The 12,458-nt window shown below is 46.6% G+C and overlaps 1 protein-coding gene across 1 annotated transcript in view; it reads right to left on the bottom strand.

Annotated features, from left to right (window-relative positions):
* Positions 1-12,458, bottom strand: part of LOC119951527 (oocyte zinc finger protein XlCOF6-like) — a 94,426-nt gene that overhangs the window by 57,622 nt on the left and 24,346 nt on the right. The window lies entirely within an intron of this gene.

Raw genomic sequence — 12,458 nt, 5'->3', positions numbered from 1 at the left:
CAGTACAGGCTCTTCGGGCCACGATGTTGTGTCGACCATTTATCCTCATCTAAGGTCAACCTAACCTATACCGCTTCAATTTACTGCTGTCCATGTGCCTGTCCAAGAGTCGCTTAAATGTACCTAATGATTCAAACTCCAATACCTCTGCTGGCAGTGCATTCCACGCATCCACCACTCTCTGTGTAAAGAACCTACCTCTGATATCTCCCCTACACCTTCCTCCAATCACCTTAAAACTATATCCCCTCGTGACAGCCATTTCCGCCCTGGGGAAAAGTCTCAAGCTATCCACTCTAGCCTCTCATCACTTTGTACACCTCTATCAAGTCACCTCTCTTCCTGCTTCGCTCCAGTGAGAAAAGCCCTAGCTCCCTCAATCTTTCTTCATAAGACATGCCCTCCATTCCAGGGGTATAGCCCATCAGGCCCTGGGGACTTATCTGTCCTGATGCTTTTCAAAATTTCCAGCACATCCTCCTTCTTAATATCCACCTGTTTGAGCTTATTAACTGATGTACCATCAATTGAACGCGAGACGAGTTGCTGAACAAAAGTATGGCTTTAATCTACTAGATGTTAGCCCTGCGGTCGATTACAGTAGAAGGACGACCGCCAGGAGTACTGGGTATTTATACCCCACCCTGGAGGCGGGGTTAACTCAGCCTCTCGACCAATCGGGGAGCCATCACATGACTGGTCTCAACCAACCAGTCGAGAGGCACATGACTGACCAGGGCCAATGGTAAGCCGGTGTTCTGCACCAATGGCAGGCAGCTATGCTAATCATACCACCACATTAACCTGATTCACACTGTTCTCATGAGCAACAAGGTCCCTCTCTCTAGTGAATATTGAAGACAAATATTCATTTAGGGCCTCCTCATCCCCTCAGACCAGTTCCCTCCACTATCCCTGATCGGCCCTACTCTCACTCTGTTCATCCTCTCATTTCACACATAAGTATAGAACGCCTTGGGGTTTTCCCTAATCCTTCCCGCCAGGGCTTTTTCATGCCCCCTTCTAGCTCTTCTACATCCATTTTTGAGTTCCTTCCTGGCTACCTTGTAATCCTCTGGAGCCGTGCCAGATCCTTGCTTCCTCAACCTTATGATGAGGCTAAAGCAGTTGATGTGGTGTATATGGATTTCAGTAAAGCGTTTGATAAGGTTCCCCATGTTAGGCTAATGCAGAAATTACAGAGGCATGGGATTCAGGGTGATTTAGCAGTTTGGATCAGAAATTGGCCAGCTGATAGAAGGTGGTGGTTGATGGGAAATGTTCAGACTGGAGTCCAGTTACTAGTGGGGTACCACAAGGATTTGTTTTGGGCCACTGCTGTTTGTCATTTTTATAAATGACCTGGAGGAGGGCGGAGAAGGATGAGTGAGTAAATTTGCAGATGACACTAAAGTCGGCGGAGTTGTGGACAGTGCGGAAGGATGTTACAAGTTACAGAGGGACATGGATAAGCTGCAGAGCTGGGCTGAGAGGTGGCAAATGGAGTTCAATGCCGAAAAGTGTGAGGTGATTCATTTTGGAAGGAATAACAGGAAGACAGAGTACTGGGCTAATGGTAAGATTCTTGGTAGTGTGGATGAGCAGAGAGATCTCGGTGTCCATGTACATAGATCCCTGAAAGTTGCCACCCAGGTTGCGAGGGTTGTTAAGAAGGCGTATGGTGTGTTAGCTTTTATTGGTGGAGGGATTGAGTTTCGGAGCCATGAGGCCATGTTGCAGCTGTACAAAACTGGTGCTGCCGCATTTGGAGTATTGCGTGCAATTCTGGTCGCCGCATTATAGGAAGGATGTGGAAGCATTGGAAAGGGTGCAGAGGAGATTTACCAGAATATCGCCTGGTATGGAGGGAAGATCTTATGAGGAAAGGCTGAGGGATTTGAGGCTGTTTTCGTTAGAGAGAAGAAGGTTAAGAGGTGACTTAATTGAGGCATACAAGATGATCAGAGGATTAGATAGGGTGGACAGTGAGAGCCTTTTTCCTCGGATGGTGATGTCTAACACGAGGGGACAAAGCTTTAAATTGAGGGGAGATAGATATAGGACAGATGTCAGAGTTTGGTTCTTTACTCAGAGAGTAGTAAGGCTGTGGAATGCCCTGCCTGCAACAGTAGTGCACTCGCCAACACTAATGGCATTCAAATGGTCATTGGATAAACATATGGATGATAAGGGAATAGTGTAGATGGGCTTTAGAGTGGTTTCACAGGTCGGCGCAACATCGAGGGCCGTAACATTGCGCTGTAATGTTCTATGTTCTATAAGCTTCCTTCTTCCTCCTGACTAGAAGCTCCACTTCTCTTGTCATCCAAGGGTCCTTCACCTTACCATTCCTTCCTTGTCTCAGTGGGACAAAACTATCCAGCACTCACAGCAAGTGCTCCTTAAACAACCCCCACATTACTGTTGTGCATTTCCCCAAGAACAATTGTTCCCACTTTATGCTCCTCAGCTCCTGTCTAATAGCAGTATAATTTCCCCTCCCCCAATTCAATACCTTCCCATACTGTCTGTTCCTACCCCTCTCCAGACAGTGGTAAAGGTCAAGGAGTTGTGGTCTCTGTCACCGAAATGCTCTCCCACTGAGACATCGGACACCTGGCCTGGTTCATTGTCGAGCACCAAGTCCAATATGGCCTCCCCCCTAGTCGGCCTATCTACATATTGTATCAAGAATCCTTCCTGTACACACCTGACAAAATCTGCTCCATCCAAACCATTTGCAGTAAGGAGGTTCCAGTCAATATTAGGGACGTTGAAGTCACCCATGACAACAACTCTGTTACTTCTGCACTTTTCCAAGATCTGCCGCCCAATCTGTTCCTCTCTCTCTCTGCTTTTGGGGGGTCTATAGAAAACTCCCAAGAAAGTGACTGCTCCTTTCTTGTTTCTGACTTCCACCCATACTGACTCAGTAGACAAACCCTCCTCAACTACCTCCTTTTCTGTAGCTGTGATGCACTCCCTAATGAATAGTGCCACTCCCCCTCCTCTTTTACCTCCCTCTCTATTCTTCTGAAAACATCTAAACCCTGGAACATCTAACAACCATTCCTGTCCCTGTGAAATCCATGTTTCCGTAATGGCCACAACATCGTAGTTGCAAGTACTGATCCATGCTTTAAGTTCATCTCCCTTATTCCTGACATTCCTTGCATTGAAACAGACACACTTTAACCCATTCCACTGAGTGCAACGTTGCCCTATCAACTGTCTATCCTTCTTCACAGACTCGCTGCATACTACTTCTGGCTGTTCAACAGCCACCCTATCCTCTGATCCGTAGCTCTGGTTCCCAACCTCCTGCCAAACTAGTTTAATCCCTCCCAAAGAGCTCTAGCAAAGCTCTAACCCAGGATATTGGTGCCCCTCCAATTTAGGTGCAATCCATCCTTCATATACAGGTCCCACCTTCCCCAGAAGGCATCCCAATGATCCACATATCTGAAGCCTTCCCTCCTGCACCAGCCCTGTAGCCACGTGTTCAGCTGCACTCACTCTCTGTTCCTTGCCTCACTTGCACATGGCACCGGTAGCAATCCTGAGATCACTACTCTGCTTGTCCTGCCCTTTAGCTTCCAACCTAACTCTCTAAAATCACTTTTTAGATCCTCCTCCCTTTTCTTAGCTATGTCGTTGGTGCCTATGTGCAACACGACATCTGGTTGCTCCCCCTCCCCTTTAAGAATCCTGCAGACTCGATCCGAGACATCCTTGGCCCTGGCACCGGGGAGGTAACATACCTTCCGGGAGTCTCGCTCGTAACCACAGAATCTCCTATCCGTTTCCCTAACCATTGAGTCTCCTATCACTATTGCTTTTCTATTCTCCCCCCTTCCCTTCTGAGCCCCAGAGCCAGACTCAGTGCCAGAGACCTGACCCCTAGGGCCTTCCCTCGGTAGGTCATCCCCCCCAACAGCATCCAAAGTGGTATACTTGTTTTGAAGGGGAATGGCCACGAGGGATCCCTGCACTGTCTGCCCGTTCCTTTTCCTTCCCCTGACTGTAACCCAGCTACTCTTGTCCTGCACCTTGGGTGTAGCTACCTCCCTGTAACTCCTCTCTATCACCCCCTCTGCCTCCCGGATGATCCGAAGTTCGTCCAGCTCCAGTTCCCTAACGCGGTCTCTGAGGAGCTGGAGTTGGGTGCACTTCCCGCACGTATAGTCACCGGTGGTGTCCCTCACCACCCACATCCGACAGGAGGAGCCCTAGCCTCCATCCCCTCTGATCAGAACTCCCAAAGAGATTTAAAGCAGGCATTGTCAAACTCAGGGGTGGGTCGCGGGCGGGTGTCGGGAGGGTGGTGGAGCCGCCGTCACGGCGATCCCGATCGCGCAAATCTGTGCACAACAGCCGCAGCAGCCGGCTGTTAACAACGGCAGCTGCAAGCAGCCTTCAAAATGGCCGCAAACATGTAAAAAAACAAAGCGGCCGCACACGCATGCGTGCCAGATCATCGGCGCGCAGGCGCAGTGCAGCCGCTTTATTTTTTAAACGGTCGCAGCTTTTTGTTTTACAAGTTCAGGGGGGGTTTTATTCATTTTTTAAAATAATTTTATTTTCATTTTTGTCATTCATTTTATTTATTTTTTTACAAGTTTGCGGGGGGGGGGGTTTATTTGATAAAATTTTGCAGGAAAAAATTCAGAACTTTGGACAGATGGAGACTCCATACTTTCTGACACCAGAAGACTTCACCTTCATCCAACAGGTTCCATTGGAGGAGCGTGTGTGAGGGCCAAAGGGACCCAAAACCATTTCCTCCATTTTTGTCAGCAGCAAACAAGGTAAGAGAAAATGGTGGGTCGCGCAGGTCAGCCAGCGTAGGCCGCAAAGGTCGGCCGCTGTAGGCCATGAGGGTCGGCTGGCGTGGGTCGCGAAGGTTGAACGGCATGGGTCGTGAAGGTCGGCTGGCGTGGGTCGCAAAGGTTGGACGGCGTGGGTTGCGAAGGTCGGCCGGTTGGTAAAAATGGGTCCCTGGAAAAAAGGTTTGAAGAACACTGATTTAAAGGGGGAAAAAAGATTAAACACCCGTTTGGCCCTTAAAAAAAATATATATATATATATACTGCTACTACTCTCCCAAGTGAACCCTCTATAAATTAGTGATTCTGCTAAATGATACAAGGATAGCTTGCTGGCCCAAAAAACAAAACAAACCCAAAAAAACAAAATTAAAAATAAAAAAAACCCCCCAAAAACAAACAACTCTTACCTTACAGAATATAGCTGCCCTGTGAACTAACTGGAACTCCGCCCTCTGACTCTACTGCCAGTCAGATGCACTCTCTGTAAATTCCCGGCTCCCTCCACACTCTTTGAGGAAATGTTGGAAATGAAATGAAAGGAGCACCTTGCTCCCTCCTCACCTAACTCCCTCAGTCACCAAACTCTCGCTATAGCACTCAAATGCACCCAAATTCAGCACTCCCTCAGTCACCAAACTCTCACTATAGCACTCAAATGCACCCAAATTCAGCACTCCCTCAGTCACCAAACTCTCGCTATAGCACTCAAATGCACCAAATTCAGCACTCCCTCAGTCACCAAACTCTCGCTATAGCACTCAAATGCACCAAATTCAGCACTCCCTCAGTCACCAAACTCTCACTATAGCACTCAAATGCACCCAAATTCAGCACTCCCTCAGTCACCAAACTCTCACTATAGCACTCAAATTCAGCACTCCCTCAGTCACCAAACTCTCACTATAGCACTCAAATGCACCCAAATTCAGCACTCCCTCAGTCACCAAACTCTCACTATAGCACTCAAATGCTCCCAAATTCAGCACAAGCGCAAACAAAGTCAGCACTGTAAGCTGGCTCACCTTGATACTGTGTGACTCTAGCCTCTGAAAATGGCCTAATCCAATTAACTAATTGACAAGCTGCAGCTTTCTATGATGCATTTGTAAAAATTGGTGAGAGTCAAACTGAACATGTTGAATTACCTTAGACACCTGAGGAAGTATAGGCGCAGTTGTGCTTTCTTGGTCGTAGCGTCGACGTGGGGGGGACTAGGACAGATTGTTGATGATGTGCACACCTAGGAATTTGAAGCTGTCAACCATTTTCATTTTGGCAGTTTGTGAAGTGGGAGGGATTATTTCTGCTGGATTGGATTGATTTGTATTTGTTTATTGTCACGTGTACCGAGGTACAGTGAAAAGTATTTTTCTGCGAGCAGCTCAACAGATCATTAAATACATGGGAAGAAAAGAAAATACATAATAGGGCAACACAAGATATACACTGTAACTACATAAGCACTGGCATTGGATGAAGCATACAGGGTGTAGTGTTAATGAAGTCAGTCCATAAGAGGGTCGTTTAGGAGTCGGGTAACAGGGGGGGAAAGAAACTGTTTTTGAGTCTGTGTGCGCGTGTTCTCAGACTTCTGAATCTCCTGCCCGATGGAAGAAGTTGGAAGAGTGAGTAAGGTGGGTGGGCTGGATCCTTGATTATGCTGCCCGCTTTCCCCAGGCAGTGGGAGGTGTAGATGGAGTCCATGGATGGGAGGCAGGTTTGTGTGATGGACTGGGTGGTATTCACGACTCTCTGAAGTTTTTTGCGGTCCTGGGCTGAGCAGTTGCCATACCAGGCTGTGATGCAGCCCAATAGGATGCTTTCTGTGGTGCATCTGTAAAAGTTGGTAAGGGTTCATTTCCTTAGTATCCTGAGGAAGTATAGGCGCTGTTGTGCTTTTTTGGTGGTAGCTTCGACGTTGGTGGACCAGGACAGATTGTTGGAGAGTCTGGTCAATCTTTGCTGATGCTCTTTGAGTCTGGGAGAGCATATTTCCATGAAAGGATACACAAAAGGGATGAGGGACATTTATTTTAACCTGGATAGCAAATAGTGTTGTTAATAACACTACAGGTAGATCAGAATTAACTACTAGCCTTTACAGAGATCCTAACAGTTGGTTTAGAGCCACAAGTTGGGACTTCCCATTTGAGCCTCGGGCACCTTTCTGTCTCTGTTGCTGGTGTCAATGACAGGCAGGAGGCAGAGTGAATAATGGGGCCTGTGCCCCAGTTGGGAAACTGCCATGGGTGTCGCACTAATAGAGAGACAGGAAGGTGCTGGAGGACTGACTGGGAAATGGGGCCTCCACCAGTCGGGGCACGGGAGGGGGTGACTGGGGCTGAGGCGATGTGACCCCTTGTAGGAGCTGGAATCAGTAGAAAGAAGAACCATAGTTTCTGGTTGAGCTTTGTGTGAGCTGTCTGACCATGATGACCATATATAAATAGCTAACCAGGTAATATGCTGTGATGAGGGTTTAGAAACAGACCCTGAGTAGACCAGTTCGCTGAAGCTGTGGGCTTCCAACCAGGCATCTAACAGCCACAGAGACCTCTAATATTGGACACTGGGTTTAACCCTGTTCTGTATTAAACAGACATATCTGATACTGGGGGTGATATAGTTAATCTGACCCTTAATTCATTCAATTCCAAAAGTGAATAACATTGATTCACGTGCAGTGATTACTCTGTTAATCTGTGAACAAAGAGGTGTCAGTTCATACAGATCTCTGCCTGAATTCAATTTCTGTGGTGATCGTAGATTGACTAGATACAAAACAACTGAGCAAACACCAGAGGGAGAGCTATAAATACACCGGGACAGGATGTACAATTTTCTTTAACGATGTACAGAAAATATGTAAAGAGAAAAAGGGGGATGTGGTGATCACAAGTTAACTAGATGCAATACAACTGAGCAAACACTAGAGGGGGCACGGGAGAGCCATGTAAATAGACGGGGACAGGAAGTGAGGACACACTTCACAGAGGGCAGAACTTGGAGCAGGACACACACGCCAGCTGGGAGCACTGAAGGTAGCCTTAGGTAACAGCTCTGAAGAGAGAACGAACTCACAATAAAGCATCTTCTCCACATTTGAGACTACGAGCTTTATTAAGACACGAGTAACAACACATGGCACCAAGGAGTGGCTTCAGACGCTTACTACAGGACAACTCAGTGGCAGACACAGAAAGAACAAAATGGCATGGAAATCTCCTACTGGACATTCGACTTGGGAAGGCATCGCTGATGGGAGGAAGTGCCTTGGATTCACACTTCAGCTGGACACGACTGGAAAAGTAAAAAGTGTCTGGGAAAGGTTTAAACAATGGTTCGGTTACGGTATCGTAGCAAATGATGCAGCAGCAGCCTCAGACGAAATTAAAATAGCAATTCTCATCGAAGGACATGAAGCTACGAAAGTTTATAATGGATTTAAATACTCAAAAGGTGAAGACAGAAACTGCTTACAAACGGTACTAAACAAATTTGAAGAGTACTGTGAGAAATGTGAACAGCAAGACATACTCAGAGTCCAAACTGCACAGAGACTGAGTGATGCAAAACTTAAAAAATCACGAAAAGAACAAGAAATCGCGAATGAAAAGTACAGATCAAAAAGAAGAAATAACACGAATTTATCACAAAGCCAAAACGCTGAAACCCAGTCCAGATCGGGAAGAGAAGGTAACTTACAACTTTTAGAAATCCAGTCCAGATGGGACAGAAAAATCGCTGAAATCCGCGAAAAAATGGCGTCGGAGCACATTTTGCAGTCTCCGGTAAGCAAAGAACTACAAATTGCGTCTGCGCATGCGCCGGAACCGGAAGCCGCGCATGCGCAGTTTAAAAAATATCGCGGTGCCGATCGTTATGCGCATGCGCAAGCCGCGCATGCGCAGTCAAAAAAAGTTTTGGTCGCGGATCGTAATGTGCATGCGCAAGCCGCGCATGCGCAATGGAAACAAAACCGCACAGTGAAGGAGGAAGGCCGATTTGCGCATGCGCAATGCATTCCTGCGCGTGACGTCATGACGTGTGAGCATCCCGACCACGCCCACTTAAAAGGGAAATGCCCGAAAATTGAAAACAAGACACTTAAAGTGGTAAACACAAATTTTCTTGCCTCAGAACACAGAAAAACGCCTGAACTTAAACCAACAGTTAAAAACAACTTGCACAACACCCTGAAAAAAGCAGTCTGCACCACCCAAAGTGAAGAGAACAAAAAGAATTCCGAAACAACAAAAGATGATTTGTTTTTCGAAGATTACCTCTCAGACATGGCTGAGTCAGTCGGATATGCTTATCACAGCATCAGCGACACGGTCGCAAAGTACAACACAAACCAACTCGTGGTAGATGAATCCAACCAAGATGATTTGGTTTTCGAAGAATACTACTCAGACATGGCTGAGTCAGTCGGATATGCTTATCACAGCATCAGCGACACGGTCGCAAAGTTCAACACGAATCAACTCGTGGTAGAAGAAGCCAACGAAGATGAAATGGCTATCAAAGAATACGACTCAGACATGGAGGAGTTATTTGGACATGCTGATCACAGCATCAGCGACACCGTTGCAAAGCTCAACACGACTCTACTCATGGTAGATGAATCCAACACCATGATGCCATGGCAGCTCGTCGATACATTGGATGACAGCAATACCCTAGACGAAGACGATGCCACACAGAGAGCACAGGAAGACTCCACAGAGCGAGCGATGACAGGCTCCATAGTGCGAGTGATGAAAGACTCCAAAAGGGATGCAAGCAAACACTCCCTGGCGAACACCATGCATGAACAAGACCATGAAGGTAAACCCGCTGTATCTGAGCAACCGCTAGCAGACTATGAAAGTCTACCAAGCTCACAGGAACAAGAAGAAGACAACGTACATCTAACCACTGACACCATGCATGCACAAGACCATGAAGGTCAACCTGCCGTATCTGAGCAACCACAAGCAGACTATGAAAGTCTAACAAGCTCACATGAACAAGAAGAAGACAATGCACCTCTACCCACTGCATGCGAAGACAGTGACAAGGTGATCACACTCGACGTACAGGATCACAGCGAGCCTGACAGTTCTCAGCTTGTCTGTACCGAAGCACAGAGCGAAAACAGTAACAAGGTGATCACACTCGACGTACAGGATCACAGCGAGACTGACAGTTCTCAGCTTGTCTGTACAGAAGCACAGAGTCGGGCCACCCAACAGTCCAGAGAGACGATGCCGAAAGAAAACATGCAGATTTTGACTCCAGAAGAGGAGCACCTGGAGTCCAGTGAGACAACATCAACAGAAACCATGCAGATTTCAACTCCAGAAGCGGAGCACCAAGAGTCTAGAGAGACCACGTCAAGTGAAATCATGCAGATTTGGACTCCAGAACAGGAGCGCCAAGAGTCCGGAGACACCACGTCAACTGAAATCATGCAGATTTGGACTCCAGAAGAGGAGCGCCAGAAGTCCACAGACACCACGTCAATTGTAATCATGGAGGTTTTGACTCCAGAAGAGGAGCGCCAAGAATCCAGAGACACCGCATCAAATGAAATCGAGAAGAATTTGACTCCGGAAGAGGAGCACCAAGAAAGCAAAGATGAGGAATCCAATTCTCCACAAATGATTGATGTCACCTGCACCGATGCAACATCAGATCATTCGCACCACTCTCGAGACGAAATGCTCAATGACTCAAATTATCCACTCGGGACACGAATAGAGTATAACAAGAAAAACAAAAGTCAAAAGAAGCACAGCAGAAACAGGACAAACAACAGCAAGAACAAAAGCAACATGAAGCGCGACAAGACCAACAACAATAGCAAGAAGCACAGCAGAAACGAGAACGACAACAGTAAGAACAAAAGCAACATGAAGCGCGACAAGACAAACCACAAAGTGAGGCACAAAGATAGCGACAACGACAGAAACAGAAACAACAAGAACGGCAACAAAAACAACAAAGTCAGGAACAAAGATAGCGACAACACCAAAGACAGAAACGACAAAAACAGCAACACGAACGGCAACGAAAACAACAAAGTCAGGAACAACGACAGTGCCAACACCAAAGACAGAAACGACAAAAACAGCAACAAGTACGGCAACGAAAACAACAAAGACAGGAACGACAGAAACAACAGCAATGAAACAACGACTTGTACACAATGGTACTACTTGGCACATGAAGGACAATGCCACAGCACACTGCAAAACTATGACAAGACCACAAACATGTCATGGGATGACAACGAATCGCACAAACTCATGTCTGCTCCAGAACGAGCAAGCACACCAGCATCCAAGGCGGATGAGACAATAAATCAATACCACAAGCACAGAAAAAAGTCCATGCCAGTCAACATCAGTGAGGTGACCATGCAAACACCTCGGGATGATGCATTGGGTACTTAAAATAACAAGGAACACCAACAACATTCACAGCGGACTTGCAATCTCAATATCACCACGTCATCAACAACAAAAAGAAAAAAAAGCTCTGAACAAATTCATCAAGTTTGGACTCATAAATGTTTTTATTAAGATTGGACATATAACTACATTGGCTTTGTACAATATGCAATAGCACCATCACCTGCATAGATACGCATATCATAAGTAACTGTTTTCTATAATTTTCTTTAACGATGTACAGCAAATATGTAAAGAGAAAAAGGGGGATGTGGTGATCGTAGATTGACTAGATACAAAACAACTGAGCAAACACCAGAGGGAGAGCTATAAATACACCGGGACAGGATGTACAATTTTCTTTAACGATGTACAGAAAATATGTAAAGAGAAAAAGGGGGATGTGGTGATCACAAGTTAACTAGATGCAATACAACTGAGCAAACACTAGAGGGGGCACGGGAGAGCCATATAAATAGATCAGGACAGGAAGTGAGGACACACTTCACAGAGGGCAGAACTTGGAGCAGGACACACACGCCAGCTGGGAGCACTGAAGGTAGCCTTAGGTAACAGCTCTGAAGAGAGAACGAACTCACAATAAAGCATCTTCTCCACATTTGAGACTACGAGCTTTATTAAGACACGAGTAACAACACAGTGAACAAAGAGGTGTCAGTTCATACAGATCTCTGCCTGAATTCAATTTCATTACTTATTATGTTATTGACTGGGTTCTCTCTCTCTCTCTCATTCAGTTTTCCTCTCAGTATACTGACGTGTCTCTCTCTCTCTCACCCTCTTTTTTTTCTCAGTCCACTGTCTGGAATCTCTCTCTCTCTCTCGCACACAGTTTTTCCCTCAGTACACTGACTGGCGTCTTTCTCGCTCTGTTTCACTCAGTATTTTGGCTGGGGTCTCTCTCTCTCTCTCTCTCTCTCTCAGTACACTGACTGGGGTCTCTCTCTCTCAGTACACTGACTGGGGTCTCTCTCTCTCTCTCTCTCAGTACACTGACTGGGGTCTCTCTCTCTCTCTCTCAGTACACCTACTGGGGTCTCTCTCTCTCTCAGTACACTGACTGGGGTCTCTCTCTCTCTCTCTCTCTCTCTCTCTGTGCACTGACTGGGGTCTCTCTCTCTCTCTCTCAGTACACTGACTGGGGTCTCTCTCTCTCCTCATACACTGACGG

This window comes from Scyliorhinus canicula, chromosome 17, assembly GCF_902713615.1.
Source record: "Scyliorhinus canicula chromosome 17, sScyCan1.1, whole genome shotgun sequence".
NCBI lineage: Eukaryota > Metazoa > Chordata > Chondrichthyes > Carcharhiniformes > Scyliorhinidae > Scyliorhinus > Scyliorhinus canicula.
This window is presented reverse-complemented; position numbering and strand designations above follow the sequence as displayed.